General features: G+C 37.6%; 1 long non-coding RNA gene across 3 annotated transcripts in view; it reads right to left on the reverse strand.

The window, feature by feature from the left end:
* Positions 1–16,500, reverse strand: part of LOC139145952 (uncharacterized) — a 28,212-nt gene that overhangs the window by 7,627 nt on the left and 4,085 nt on the right. For 2 of the 3 annotated variants that reach the window (XR_011555066.1, XR_011555064.1), the window contains exons 2-4: positions 14,047–14,123; positions 11,807–11,922; positions 4,779–4,945 (exon numbers count right to left, since the gene is read on the reverse strand). This is a non-coding gene — a long non-coding RNA (uncharacterized lncRNA). Of the gene's footprint in view, positions 1–4,778; positions 4,946–11,806; positions 11,923–14,046; positions 14,124–14,590; positions 16,210–16,500 lie in introns of those variants that run through there. The other variant, XR_011555065.1, reaches the window with a different exon arrangement.

Raw genomic sequence — 16,500 nt, forward strand, 5'->3', positions numbered from 1 at the left:
GAATATACTAGCCAAACAACAAGCATTTGTCACGTTGAAAGATCACAAAAACAACTTTCACAACAACCCAACCTGTAGACTAATCAACCCGAACAAGAGTGAAATGGGACGGGTGAGCATTAGGAGATGCTTGACAGAATAAATGCCGAGATAAGATCATCCATTGGTGTAAATCAAAGGAGAAATTCAAAATCAGTGATAAACTGGTTCAAGGCGCGCCATACCAGACAAAAGTTACAAATTCATAGTATTTGATATCCTCAATGTCTACCCGCATGTCCCTTTGTTTTGTGAAACAGTACATCATAATATCTGATGAGAATATCAACGTCATAATGAACGCCAGAAAATTGCTTCTATTTGATAAAGATCAGCCATGGATGAAACAAGACGATAAAGATATGTTTGACGTCACAATGGGGAGTTATGGTGGAGTAGAAATATGTGAACTGGTAAAGGTCTCTAAATCGTAAACATCCTTGCACAAAAATAGTAATACATGACACGATGGCCTAGCTATCTTCAAAACATCTCAGGTAACATTAGGCAGAGAAATAAAAAAGGCATAACATCCCTTTTCCGCGATATGTAGGACTGAAAATAACTATCAAGACGAACTTAAAAATAGTTAACTTCTTGGATCTAACATTGAACCTCTCAGATGGAAAGTACTCTCCCTACAGAAAAGCCGAATGACCTACCAGTATATATTCACAAACAGTCCAACCACCCTCCTGTGATCACCAAAAATCTACAGTCTGCGATCAGCTAGTGCATATCAGTGCTCTCTAACAATGAACAGATATTCAACAAAGTAGCACCTATCTACAACAACGCGCTCAAGGTCAGCGGCTATGAGGAGGAGATAACATACATAAAGGAAAATGAATTTAAAGGCCAGGCAAGAAAGAAGCGACATCGTAACATCATCTGGTTCAATCCACCCTTCAGTAAAAGTGTTGAGACAAACATCGGAAAAATATTCCTCCGCCTCATCTAGAAGCACTTTCCCCAAGAATCCAAGCTCCACAAAATCTTCAACAAGAACTCCATCAAGGTCAGTTATAGCTGTATGGGAAACATGGCATATGTAATAAAATCACACAACAAACAGATCTCCAGAAAACCCCACATTGAGCCTAATAAAGCTGAATGCAAAAATATATGCCTGCTCTGAGGTGAATGCAAAACCAAGAATATTATTTAAAATGTGAAGGTATTGACAAACGAATGACGGTAGCAGCAAAAATTACACAGGCCTCATAGAAAATCCTTTCAAAACCCATTTCTCCAACAATCTACACTTGTTCACCAACGAAAAGTGCAAAACCAGTACAGAATATTCCAAACACATAATTATTGGTATCTAAGGAACAGGTACCTGCAACACTCAACTAGCTGGTCTGTTTGTCACACACACATACACACACACACACACACACACACACACACACACACACACATATATATATATATATATTTATATATATATATATATATATATATATATTGACAAACTAGTAATTTGGTTGATATATTTTCTTCATAGTTCTATAGTTCTTCAAACTGACTACAATACAGAAATCTTCCATTTTTTATAAGTGCAATGATTTAAGAAAAATAGAGTGCAAGTTAATGAGTCTGCTTGCCTAGTGTACTTGGGAGAGGATGTTGGTGATTAAATTGGAATTGCTTCTTTTGCTTTTTGTCTCAAGGGAGTATATTAATGAAGAAAATATAATGAAGTATGTGATAAAAAGATGTTGCAAAAGAGTATGAAGAATATTCAACTAGAAATGCTATTGAGAATTTCTCTTGACATTTGATCTACTCCAACAGATTACAGATATCATCACTGAAAATGTGGAAGATATCCTGGCGACAGCAACTAGAAAGCACAAGGTGTTGAAACTGGTATGCGATCGTTGACCTTGCCATCAATTTTATCAAGAGCTATGTACAAGTTATCCATAGTTCATTTAATGACACTAGTTGTCTTATGTGGTGATACACATCTTTAAAGAGTTAAAACTGATAATTTGATGCAAGACCCGAATAACTCTCTCCCATCATTGGTGAACAAATCTGTAAAATCACCAGATGTTTGACTCATCTTTTTCTGTTCCAAGATGTTTTTACCGAAATACATTAACAATAACCATGGAGTTCATATACAGTGTACTAAGATAATGCATATATATTCAATACAAATACAAATAAGAAATTATTCTTTAGTTGACCATGATATCAACAACGTTCTTCTTTTATACTTTCCAGATTAAACCAGAAAAATAAATTACCTTTTATTTCTCATGACACAAGAGTAATTGAGTTTATATATATATATATATATATATATATATATATATATATATATATATTGGCAGAATTGGAAGTAAAACTTCTGGAAAACGCTCCCTAATCTTCCTTTCTATGAACAGTTCATACCGGTAGATGATGCTTTCAGTATATGCACCCTCCATATCAAGAGCATAAAGTCATTTTTCAGCTAATTACTTGCCAAAATCAATTGCCAAAACCAGACACACAACTGAGAACAATTCAGGCAAATTTCCCAATATTGCCAAAATTAGAAACACTGAGACTAGTAGCAGCTGAGAGCAATTCAGGCAGATTTCCCTAAATTGCAAAAATCAGAAACAGACAATAGCAAGGAATAGTTAGGGAAATACAAGTGCATTCACCGGTAAAGGTTATACAACAATTCCCAAAGAAAAAGAGTGATGCCACAAGATCTGTAGTAAAGTCACCACCAACCATCAAAGAGCAGATCCTTTACTATGCATTGGTAACAGCAAACAGAAGTTTGCACTTGTTTTCTGATAATCCACCACTTCCATTGGCTGAAATGCTGACAAATGACCACTCAATTCCATCCATCACCCATTTTCTCATGAAATTCCGAAGAGCAGCGAAACAAATTTCTGGCAAATTTGTGTCCCCACAAAGACTTAGAAATGGACTTCAGTTGGGCTATTCTTCAGACAACCCTACTTGCATTCAATGCTCAAGATGTGAATAACTACTTGCAGAAGACCTGGGCAGTTGTTAATGGTGTATGGGCAATACCCACTTCTCTCACAGTCATACATATCTGTGCGGCTCATTCATGCCATTAGTCGCATTTTGGCAAAGAAATGTCATGACAAAGCCCTGCCGAAATTTCTGCTTTACATTGCAGGACTGTTACAGAACTGTACCAGTGAGTCTGAATGAAGCTACCAAGCTTGTTCATCATATAACGATCATAACAACCTTGACAAGATGCACACCGCTTCAATGGAAGAAAGCTTGGTCAAGCTTAAAAAAAAGATAATGAAACTCAAAGATAAAGATGTTTATCCTGACATCACCAGCTGTGAAATTCCTTATGACAACTTTGAAACAAATGAGGGAAACACTATCAGGAGAAAGTCTCACTTCTTTCAGTATGGCACTGAAGGAAGCTAACACCAAAAGCAAAGAGTGCATATTACAATCCACCTACAGTGCCTCTGAAAGAACCATCAATTAAGAAACCAAGATGTGAAAAGAATGTGGCAGCTGTTCAAGAAGAAAAGTATACAGAATGTAACATCTCCAGTAAATACAGACAGCTACTACAAAGGTACAATGGAAGTGCTATAAGGAAGAACCACCAGAGGCTACAAATCACAGTATCGGTTCAACAACAGCAACAACAGTGAGATTAAATCCAACAACAACAACAATGATGAGATTAAATGCAACAGCTGAGGGTATCAGCAATAACCCCTTTTCTCAATGTTTCCCATGGAATGTATCAACACTGGCTGCTGATGGAACCACAGTGAAAATGACAATACATGTCCAGCTGATAATACCGTATGTTGATGATTTAACACATCATAGTGAGTAGAAGGACAGATATTCAACTGTGGTTCATGAACCAAAGCAACAACGCTAACAGGACTTCTTACAAAATAAATGGTCAAAAGGAAAAGCAACATGGTTATCTCAATTTCCAGTCAAACCACTGCAAGGAGTCCTACCGGTAAACTACTGGGGAGCAGAAGTTACCTATTTACAACCTCTACTGACAGCAAATCAAACAATAACCAGGACAAGGAAATACTCAATGGTAGACTGTTCAAAACAGTGTGACAGAGGAGATGGCTACCCTGCCAACTTTGAGGTTAGAAAGTTTAATTTACTATTTTCATGCCTGAAATAACTTATTGCAGATAATTGTACCGGGTGCATAATTATGAGATCGAGAGTAACGGAAGCACTGAGTAACTTGAGTGTTTAAAATAATAATAAATAATTATATTGGGTTCTTATATAGCGCACATATCTACAAGTACATGTGATCAAGGCGCTTTTACAATTATTACTACCCCTGGTCACTGGACCTAATATGATACCACTCAACTCCCTGGGGAGCAAACAACAGCTCACATGTGCAGCCAATAAGCGCAGCAGAGCTAAACACACATTACAACCACTGTCCTACCAGGTACCCATCACTCCTGGGTGGGGAGAAACAATGAGGAATAAAGTGCCTTGCTCAAGGACACAACACCACAGCCATGCCGGGGCTCGAACTCGCCATCCTTTGATCGTGAGTCCGTCTAGCCACTGACCCATGATGCCTCCAAAATGACAAATGTACCGGTAAATATTTAATGAGTATATTGATGAGGAGCTCCTGACCTACAGTAAATCTGAATTTCCATGCGAGCAGTCAACATCATCTTGAACTTGAAATTGAAACACTAACACACTCTTACACTTACTTTTTAGTGAATTAAAACTTTCACTGACTCTCACTTTTATTGTGTTCCATTCCAGCGATGTCAGACGTATTCGCAATGGTAGCAAGGATTACTTCCAGGCAGCCATAAACTATTGGTTTGGTCTTGGTGAGAAGGTTGCAGTGTGTTACAAAGTCATTAAAATCCATCTGAAACAAGGGAAACCAGAAGAGTTGTTACAGAAGAAATTGTTGAAGAGGGATCAAAGTGGATTACGAAACAAATGATCATTTGCTTAATACCGTACATGGGGTCAAGTCCCATGTCTCCTGCTTGTAAGGTTTGAAATTGTGTGAAATTCAAAATAGGTGAAGACACTATTTTACAGAGTTTCAATAAATAAAGTGTGGTTTACTGGTTCCACTGGTTTCACAATGATTGACATTGATGCATCAGGTACAAAATTACTTTGAACTGATTTTAACTCAACAGGGTAGATTATTATCAGCTTTATTATGGACAAACAAATTTAGTGGTGTCATGTAGGTCATTTACCCCACACTCATCATGACCTGAGTTCAATTAGTCTAGAACATTCTCCAGGTCACTGCCCTTAATGACCTCACAACCTTGAATTCAATTAGTCATGTTTGGAATGTTCTGGAAAGTTGATTAGTTGTGTAAGAGAGATAATTTTAGAACAGTAATTAGCATGTCAATAAAAGTTCTAGATTGTTCTTATATGCCTTTATAAAAGGGACGTGCACAGCTTCCAGTCAGACTTTTGGGATCGTGTCTCTTGTGTGTTACTAAACTCCAGCAGTAGTCATTCTCAAGACTTTTCAAGACCTTCACTGTCAACGCTGGATTTATACTGTGGACTTTGTGCAAATTCAAGCCTGCAAGCCAAAGGACTGTTCATTCATCCGACTGACTGTTACAACTCTGAGACTGGAGCTTTGCCGTCCCAGCTGAGATAAGTAGTCTGTACACTTTAAAGCTTGTATCCTATCCCTAACTTAGCAATTAGTTTTATTTTCGTAATAAATTTTGTTTAAACGTTAACTGCTGAGTTCACCCTTTTGTTCGTATCCTCTGCACGTAACAAAATTGGGGGCTCGTCCGGGATACGAATATTTTGAGCCGTTTGACAACATTTTGACAGCCTTTTCAAAACTACTGTATACTGTGAACTCAGCGAAATTTAATCATGGCGGAATTTAAACCAGACGAATTTATGGATGACCTTGATCAGGACACATTTAATTCCCTCAGAAAAGACAACCTCATAGCACTGGCAAATTTCCTTAAAGTAGATGTCAAAAGATCTATGCGCAAGCGAGAAATTCAATTCAAGATTGCAAAACATTTAGTTAATTCTGGCCATTTTGAAGAGTCTGCCTTAAAGATTATGAGCCTGAGTCTTCCTTCGAACTCAAAAAATTAGAATTAGAAATTCAGGCAGATTTGGAGCTTAAAAAATTGGCATTAGAAAAAGAAAAAATACAAATGCAATTACAAATGAAAGAAAAAGAATTGCAAATGGAAGAAAGACAGAAAGAAAAAGAAAGGCAGAAAGATTAGAAATGGAAGAAAGACAGAAGAGAGGGAATTGGAAATGAAAGAAAAAGAATTGCAAATGGAAGAAAGACAAAGGGAGAAAGAAAGAGAGGAAAAAGAAAAGGAAAGAGAATTAGCTGAACACCGACTGCAGTTAGAAATGAGACGTTTAGAGCTTGGAAAGTCAGGAAAATTCTTCCCTTCAGACAATTTTGACATCACTAAGCATTTCAGGTTAGTTCCCCCTTTCCAAGAAAAGGATGTTGATAAATATTTTCTCCATTTTGAGAAAATTGCTCAGAGTCTGAATTGGCCTAAGGAGTCCTGGTCTATGCTTTTGCAGAGTGCTTTGGTGGGTAAAGCCAGAGAAATTTACATTCAGTTGTCAGTAGAGCAGGCTTCAGATTATGATTCTGTGAAGGAATTAATTCTCAAGGGCTATGAGTTGGTGCCTGAAGCTTACCGTCAGAAATTTAGGGATTGTGAGAAGGTGAAGGATCAAACTTATGTTGAATTTGCTCGAACAAAAGAACAACTGTTTGATCGTTGGTGTTCTTCGGAAAGGTCAGTCAGAATTATGACAAATTACGACAACTTGTTTTGATTGAGGAATTTAAAAGGTGCATCCGAGTGACATCAAGACGTTTATCCATGAACAAAAGGCAGATACATTGGAGGTTGCTGCACGTTTGGCCGATGATTATTCATTGACCCACAAATCTTCATTTCTCAGCAAACCATCCCAGTCCTTTTCCTACAGAAACAATGCAGGTAAATTTAACTCCTCCTTTTCATCCAAGAATTTTTCAAAGGACAGTAGAAAATCAAATGACAACAGTTCACAGAGTTCAAGTAACACTCCCACATCATCAGATCCCAAGTCTCAATCTCCTTCTGAAAAACAGTTTGGTACACTTTCTTGTAATTATTGTAAGAAAGACGGCCATTTAATGTCAGAGTGTTTCAAATTGAAAAGAAAACGTGAAGGTCAAAGTGGTCAAAGTGGATCTAAGCCCACCGGCTTTATTTCTTCATCAACTCAATTAGAGTCTAATAATGTGTGCAACACATTTTCTGAGGTTAACCCCTCTCATCCCCAATTAATGAGGTCAAGGTCAATTCTTCTCAAGATAGCATTATGGGTATTTTCGAACCATTTATTCATGATGGTTTTATATCACTTTCTAGTGATTTCTCTTCCGCTACCCCTGTCAAAATTTAAGAGATACCGGGGCTTCCCAGTCTCTTTTGTTGGCAGATACCCTGCCGTTTTCTGAAAAGTCATTTTCAGGTTCTAAAGTTCTTATTAAGGGGGTAGATTGTAATGACTACATTCCTGTTCCTCTCCATAATGTCTATTTGTCTTCGGACTTTGTTTCTGGACCTGTGACTTTAGGTATTAGGCCTTTTTTGCCTTTTGAAGGGATTCACCTTCTTCTCGGAAACGACCTTGCTGGGGACAAGGTCATTACTAATCCACTTGTGACTGATAATCCTAGTTTAGATCAGGATCCAGAGCCAATTGAACAAGAGATACCCGATTTATTTCCTTCATGTGCCATTACTCGAGCCATGTCAAAGAAAACTTCCGAGAATCAAAATACTCTCAAAAATAATGTCACAGATGTTGACTTAAATGACACCTTTCTCAGTCAGGTGTTTGACACGGATCATTCCGTTATCCCTCGTGGATTTGAAACTTCCAGTAAAACTTCTGCTGACCAAAGTCAGACATTTTCTAGATCAAATCTCATTGCAGAACAACACAAAGACCCAGATATTTTGTCTTTGTTTGACAGGGTAGATGATGAAGGTAAAACTTCAGATAGCTCTGTTTCCTATTATACAAAATCTGGTATTCTCATGCGTAAATGGAGACCTCCAGATGTCTTGGTTGATGACGACTGGGCTATAAAACATCAAATTGTGGTTCCAAAGCCCTATCGTGCTGAAATATTGCGCCTGGCCCATGAAACGCCCTGGGCTGGTCATTTGGGAGTAAGGAAAACTTATCATAAAATTCTCAGTCACTTTTATTGGCCTAATCTCAGGCAGGATGTAACACATTTCTGTAAAACTTGTCACACATGTCAGATGGTAGGAAAGCCGAATCAGACCATTCCAAAGGCCCCTTTACAGCCATTCCTGCATTTCAAGAACCATTTAGTAGGATACTAATAGACTGTGTTGGGCCCTACCAAAAACAAGATCAGGAAATGAGTACATGCTGACAATAATGTGTACATCAACTCGGTTCCCAGAAGCCATACCACTGAGAAATATAAAGACAAAGACTATAGTGAAAGCTTTAGTCAAATTTTTCACTTTATTTGGCCTCCCTAAATGTGTCCAGTCCGATCAAGGCTCCAACTTTATGTCTGGTATTTTTCAACAAGTAATGGATCAGCTAGGCATTAAACAGTATAGGTCATCCGCCTATCATCCAGAAAGTCAGGGTGCTCTTGAGCGATTTCATCAAACTTTGAAAAACATGATTAGGACCTACTGTTTTGACACAGAGAAGCAGTGGGATGAAGGAATTCATTTTCTGCTCTTTGCTGTTAGAGAGTCAATTCAAGAGTCTCTTGGTTTTAGCCCATTTGAGCTTGTATTTGGACATACAGTCCGTGGCCCACTTAAGCTCGTTAAAGAGAAATTCCTATCAGACGATGATGATTGTCTGAATATTTTGCAATATGTGTCAGATTTTCGTACGAAACTCTCTAAAGCATGTGAATTAGCCAGAGAAAATCTTGAGTCATCTCAGCAGTCAATGAAAACCAAATATGATAAAAGCACCTCAAAACGGAAGTTTGAACCAGGTCAAAAGTTCTTGTTCTACTTCCAATTCCTGGCAAACCACTCCATGCTCGTTACTTTGGGCCATACCTAATTGATAAGAAATTGAGTGATTTAAATTACATCATAATAACACCTGACAGGCGAAAAACAAAACAGCTATGTCACATAAATATGCTTAAGCCATATTTGGATAGGGATAATCCTACTATAACTCAGCCTGTCAGTGCAGTCAGTTCAAACCATTATGAAGATAGTGATACTGAAACTGACTTGAGTGAAAATACTCTAAACTCAAAGCTGGGCTCGGTCAAGCTTCAGAACTCAGAAATCCTGGAGAAGCTGGAGTCTACAAAGTTGGCACACCTCCAGCCAGAACAACAACAACAGGTGAAAGAACTGCTCCATGAATATAAACACCTGTTTCAAGATGTTCCAACGAGGACAAACGTCATCTATCACGACGTTGATGTTGGGGACAGTAAGCCTGTAAAACAACATCCATACAGACTGAATCCAACAAAAGCGAAATATCTCCAGGAAGAAGTCAAATACCTGCTGGACAATGACTTTATTGAACCCAGTAAAAGTAACTGGAGTTCGCCGTGCATACTTGTTCCCAAATCAGACCACAGTTATCGTATGTGCACGGACTTTAGGAAGGTCAACACTTTAACAAAGACAGACACTTTCCCAATCCCGAGGATTGATGACTGCATCGACCGAGTGGGAAAAGCCAAGTATGTGACGAAATTTGACCTACTGAAGGGATTTTGGCAAGTCCCTCTGACGGATCGTGCTCGTGAAATATCCGCCTTTGTTACACCAGACGGATTGTTCCAGTACAAGGTGATGCCATTCGGAATGAAGAACTCTCCGGCAACGTTCCAACGGATGATCAACGACGTCATATCCGGGCTAGACGGGTGTGCAGCCTACGTTGACGACGTCGTCCTGTATAGTGACACCTGGGAGGAACACATCAAGCTCATGTGGAAGTTCTTTGAGAGACTGAGCAAAGCAATGTTGACTGTCAACCTTGCAAATCTGAGTTTGGTTGGGCTAGGGTAACTTACCTCGGACATACTGTAGGACAGGGTGAGGTAAAACCTGTTGATGCCAAAATCAGTGCCATTTCAAGTTTTCCCATACCAAACTGCAAACGACAACTGATGCGCTTTCTCGGTATGGCTGGTTACTACAGAAATTCTGTCCAAATTTCTCCACCATTACCTAGCCTTTGACTAACTTACTTAAAAAGAAAGTAAAGTTTGTTTGGTCAGAGCAATGCCAACATGCATTTGATACACTTAAAGCCATACTGCAAAGTGCTCCAGTGTTGTCTGCACCAGATTTCACTTTGCCATTCAAATTAGCTGTGGATGCTAGTGATACGGCTGCTGGTGCTGTTTTATTGCAAGAGGATAGTCATGGTGTAGATCATCCTGTTTGCTATTTTTCACGCAAATTTAACAAATCCCAGAGAAACTACTCTACAATTGAAAAAGAGTGTTTATCTTTGATATTAGCTTTACAGCATTTTGAAGTTTATGTTACTTCTTCAAATCAGCCAATAGTGGTTTATATTGATCACAACCCTCTGTTTTTCTGCAGAAATTTAAAGGCAAAAATCAGAGATTGCTAAGATGGAGTTTAATGTTACAGGAGTTTAATCTTGATATTAGACATATCAAAGGCAGAGACAATTTAATTGCAGACTGTCTCTCTCGTATTTAGAGTTTATTGTTGTTCACTTTCAAGAAGTTTTACTTTAGAAAAAAAAAAATTTTTGAGTACTTAAATCTTTTTCAAGATTACATTTGCAAAAGAAAGATTTTTCTTTGAAAAATTTTCTTTTTTTTTTGAAGAGGGGGTGTGTCATGTAGGTCATTTACCCCACACTCATCATGACCTGAGTTCAATTAGTCTAGAACATTCTCCAGGTCACTGCCCTTAATGACCTCACAACCTTGAATTCAATTAGTCATGTTTGGAATGTTCTGGAAAGTTGATTAGTTGTGTAAGAGAGATAATTTAGAACAGTAATTAGAATGTCAATAAAAGTTCTAGATTGTTCTTATATGCCTTTATAAAAGGGACGTGCACAGCTTCCAGTCAGACTTTTGGGATCGTGTCTCTTGTGTGTTACTAAACTCCAGCAGTAGTCATTCTCAAGACTTTTCAAGACCTTCACTGTCAACGCTGGATTTATACTGTGGACTTTGTGCAAATTCAAGCCTGCAAGCCAAAGGACTGTTCATTCATCCGACTGACTGTTACAACTCTGAGACTGGAGCTTTGCCGTCCCAGCTGAGATAAGTAGTCTGTACACTTTAAAGCTTGTATCCTATCCTTAACTTAGCAATTAGTTTTATTTTCGTAATAAATTTTGTTTAAACGTTAACTGCTGAGTTCACCCTTTTGTTCGTATCCTCTGCACGTAACAGTGGTTTTTCAAGGAAAAGGGACTAGCATCATGTAGATACTGATGCACAAGAAGAATTACTTTGAGAACCTGAGAATTGTAACAGCTATTTAACTTTTGCATATCTACTTATACATACTGTAATTTAAAAAACTGAAAGCCCATTTGGGCTGGTTGCAGGTGTTGTACCTTATACAGATATGTATCGTATTTTGTCATAGTTGCACGGGAGAGTTGCAAGTGCAAATGTCACTATAATAAATATCAATACCATACCATATCATACCTGCAATAGACGTCTCATATCTTGCCGAAACAAAGCAGTTTATATCAGTTGAAGAGATACCCGAGAATGTCACCATTGAAGATATAGTGTAAGTAGAATCCATACATACATCTATCCTTCAAGAGGAGAGAGAGAATCACATTTATTTTTATTTCATTTTCAATAAACCTGTAGCTCATCTTTAACTCACATTCGTTAAAGTGATTTGTTGAACAGGCTGTACTGCAGCCTTAATTTCTGTAGTATGAATAGATATAAGCACATTTACGAACTGTAGTCTTCACTGTTGCAGTGTGAAAATTATGCAAGCTTGTGAGTGAAATGCCTAAAATCGGCACCCTGTATGTTTATTTCAATTTAAATATTTTCAAGTAAATCTATCAATTATGCGATTATATTAATTAGCTCAGCATTTCAATCTCCAGCACTTTGAATTATAAGGTGGTAGTAGTAGTGAAATAATTGCCTTAACAAATTCATTTTTCAGTCTCCAAAAATGGTATAAAGCCATTTTCAGTCTCAACATGTTTGTGTTACTTTTCATATGATTTCCTAGCGAACACCCAACAACTTGCAAAACTTGGCAGAAAACTTTTGCATTTTATTACTCCTGACAGTGGTGACTCTCAGGGCTGTGTTGTCACCTGTTGTGCACTCTTACATGTATTTACCAATGTTTAATTTTTTATCGGGAGCATATCAAGCTTCTTAAATTTGCTGATGATATCACTGTTGTGTATATATTTGATTTAATAAATGGTTATGAATAACATCAATCTTCCAAACTTTTCATCCTGCATTTACGATACTCAGTATTCACATGCACCATGGCTGATGGAAGCCACTTCATTTGTATTGACAGAGAAATGAGTAATGGTATTTTGCATATCTAACATGGCATGGCTGAATACCTAAAACCAACAACAGGAATGGGGAACCACGTCAAGAGTATAGGTATCAACTATTGTATCTTGCACTGTAGTTTCAGATAGACTAGTGACAGAGGGATAGATTGACTGAAATATAACAGAGCTCTCATTTTTGATATACCAGCAGTGAGTAACTTTGACATTAAGGGTGATCCAGCCACTAAATTTTTTACCAATATTTTTGTTATTTTTCTCTAAGAATAAGACTTATATATGAGGATGAGATTAAACAAAAAAATCATTATGTCACCAGATTAATTTGGCAGCCAGAAGGATTTGAAATACACTCATTTTATTCCATTCAAATGACAGAAATTATGAATCTCCCGTACGTGTGGCCAAACCCGATATATTTACTATCAGTTCCTTTCTTGAAATGCTGCACTTGTTTTATTTACATGTGAACTACATTGAATAATAAATGAAAGTTTTAGCTATTTTTTCTGCTGAAAATGTGCATAAGAATTTAAATTATCACTTCTCAGGCCTTCCAAAACAACAGTTAAAGCTGTTGCAAACTTAAAAGTAATGACCATGCCTTATCCATACTTTGTAGAATTATTTAGATTTCCAATCCAACAATTTTGTTTATTTTCACATAAATTATTGTTCAGGTATTGCACATTATTTGCATCAAATAAAAATATGGGGTCACCAGCCTATTTACAATGCTACATCGCTTAACATCACCCCTCTCCATATGTGAAATGGGAAAAATCACAATTTGATGAGAAACTTGTCTTTTTCAATGTATTTTGTTGGGATTTTTAAATACTTTGTGAGTATATCGACATTCAAACATTTAAAACTTACAGCTCAAAGATAACATAATGATCATTCAATTATCACTAACAACATCCACTTTCATGCTAAAACTCTGACAATAGGTTGTATGAAGACAGGTTTCCATCAAAACCACAATGTAATTTTTACAATAAGCAAGGTCCCGTACAGTGGATGTGTGCGTTGTAGAGTGCATGTTCTTTTGTTTGCAGCTTTGATGACCTAGAAGTGACTCAATCACCCTTAAGCTATTAGAATGGATAATGATTAAATTGTAACTAAATTTCTTTCATGTCTTGATAACTCAAAGGGAAGAGTGAGGGCATATGTAAAACAAATCAAGAGCATATTGTTTCTGTCACCCAAAAAGCTAGTAAGCATCATGAAAAATTCTCTTCTATGTGGCTTTGAATAGTCAAATGTTTGATTAGTATGATGCACATTTCAGTAAATATACATTTTTGAGTAAAAATGGTCACTGCGTAAGAGATAGAGATTGAAACAAGCCTCACTGCAAATGTGACTTACCTTGATGAGTTCTGTGCAACTATATTGACTTTGGTGGCCCATGGTCCTTGCACGACCAGTTGTAGAAACTTTGAGCCCTAGGGGAAAGGAACATTACTGATTTGTATTTGATAATTAGATTGAACTTTATGGTTTTCAAATTTTCAAACTAAACTACTTGTACTACCTTGTGCATGTTCATTTTGTCAGTAATGTTATTCTGGTGTGCACTAGTCAAGAATCTTTTACTAATACAGTCTGTTTGACAAGAGTAATATTGGATGTTTCATAGTCTTTTGAGGAGTGCTACAAGAAACTTGTAGTGGCAGTGAGTATGCAGTGCAATGTGAGAAAAATTGTTAATTATTTGAGTTTGTACAAGGTCTGATCTTCAATTTTCAGGTTGTAACTTGACATCAAAACTGTACTATCAACAATATTTGTGAGATACATGTACATGTAATTACAGTTATCTAATTATGGAGCAGTACAGTACAATGTGTTTGTATTTTTATTTGGAAGCTACCGTACTTGCATGTATTAAAAGTTTGTATCCAGAACTCACCTTAAATTTATTCATTCATAGGGAATGTGTTTTGTAGCATCATGTGACATGTACACTGTACAGAAATAAACATTTTTAATGAGCATTGGCTCTTTCTTCAAAACCATTCTCTTTTTACTTGTTTTTGGATGTACAAATTTCAATGTGACAAGAATGATGTTCAAAACTTCGGGCCAACTCATAATTCTTTATAAAATAACTATGAAACAAGTAACAACTCCATTGTGATACTTTTACATTGTGGACCAGTGTATGAAAACATGTGAAGTATGCCAGCAGTTGTGTAGTTGCCTTTGACCCAAATGATTGCCAATTGCATCTACTTACTAGGTCATTGCAAGGGACACCTCATGACCAAATACACGAAAATACAAGAAAAGTATTTGTCTCATAAATTTGAATAATTGTACGTAAGATTATGTCCCTGAACACCTGTAGGCCCATTTTTAAGTTTTTCATAATTTTTCAAAAAGTTACAAAAATAACCTAAAAAGGAAACTGCCAACTGATGTGGTGATGAAATGACATCTTGCCATCTCCACCCCTCTACCCTAGTCACCTTGACCTCCCACTCATACCTTGTCCTTAAAAATAACTTGTATCATGATCTCGAAATCAGTCATTCAATGTTGTTTGATGCTCATAGCATCATGGAGGTAGTAGAGAAGGAGTCACAACTAGGCGGAGATCAAAGGGACCATGTGTTTTGCCGCAGTTTGCCTTACTAACTACTCCATTTGCACCAACAGGACTTGCGAACGCGTTTTCTCGGATTTACACGATGTTAAAGAGGTCGAGGAACAGATAATTGAGGAAGGGAGCTTTTGTATCTGCAAAGGCGCGGAGACTGAGTTGATGATAGCTTGCGATCACAAAAAAATGCCATACATCGTAGAGCAGCATTGTTAACACGCCAACTTTTTCCAAATCCAGTTCTTGGTTCTTGCCGTGTTTTATCATGTTGTACTGGCATTAATGATAAGGTTAAATAAGAAAGCATAGCTTTTAACTGCTACGTCCATGACTTTAATGAATGGTCGCGATATAAAAACAACACGTACGATGCATTGAAACAAAGCGTCGCCTATGGCGTCGCTGGCGTCGCAAACTGTTAAACACCCGAGAAACGCTACAAGTTTAATCCACGCTCACGGCAGTGCTGCAGTCCGCTGCACCATACTCAGTACATGATTGAAAAGTTCGTGATCAGAACTTTCATTCTAATGTGGAAAGGTTCCTGCGATCGAATGTAAAGTATATAAAAAACGACGTTAAAATTACCAAGATTTTGAGAATGAAAAACTTAAATTCCTGTAACTTCAGTTTTCGTGGACGGAACGTGTCGGTTCTTACACTATCATGACGCACTTGACCCAAGCTAGGCAAATACAGTCTTTGCGCATGTGTTATGACACTATGGAGAAACTGAGTCGCATTAGCAAACCCAGGTTAATTTCACTCGGTTCGGTTGTGAAGTACCGTCGGCAACGATGGACATAAAGGGATTAAACCAATGGTGCACAATAGTAATAAACGTAATTATCTCTGTTGTGACTCCTTCTCTACTACCTCCATGATAGCATATAGTGGAAGCTAGAAATGCCGAGATTTTCAGACGCATAATTTCTCACAGAAACATCAAAATGCCGCAACATGTGCGGTTCGCTTATTTTGAACTCTTTTGAACTCAACATGGCCTTCTCTACTGGTGAGTGAGGTCGCATAAAACCAAAACTCACCGACCGCCTCACCGTAGAACTTAGCTGCAAAATTGTAGCTCTACGGTGAGGCGGTCGGTGAGTTTTGGTTTTTGCGACCTCGCTCACCAGTAGAGCTACAATGCCGAAGGCCCTGTAGCATACAAATAAGTACGCGGCACATGGCACGGCTTTTGATGTAAAATCCCATAT

Source organism: Ptychodera flava, chromosome 12 (assembly GCF_041260155.1).
Source record: "Ptychodera flava strain L36383 chromosome 12, AS_Pfla_20210202, whole genome shotgun sequence".
In the NCBI taxonomy this organism is placed as follows: Eukaryota; Metazoa; Hemichordata; class Enteropneusta; family Ptychoderidae; genus Ptychodera; species Ptychodera flava.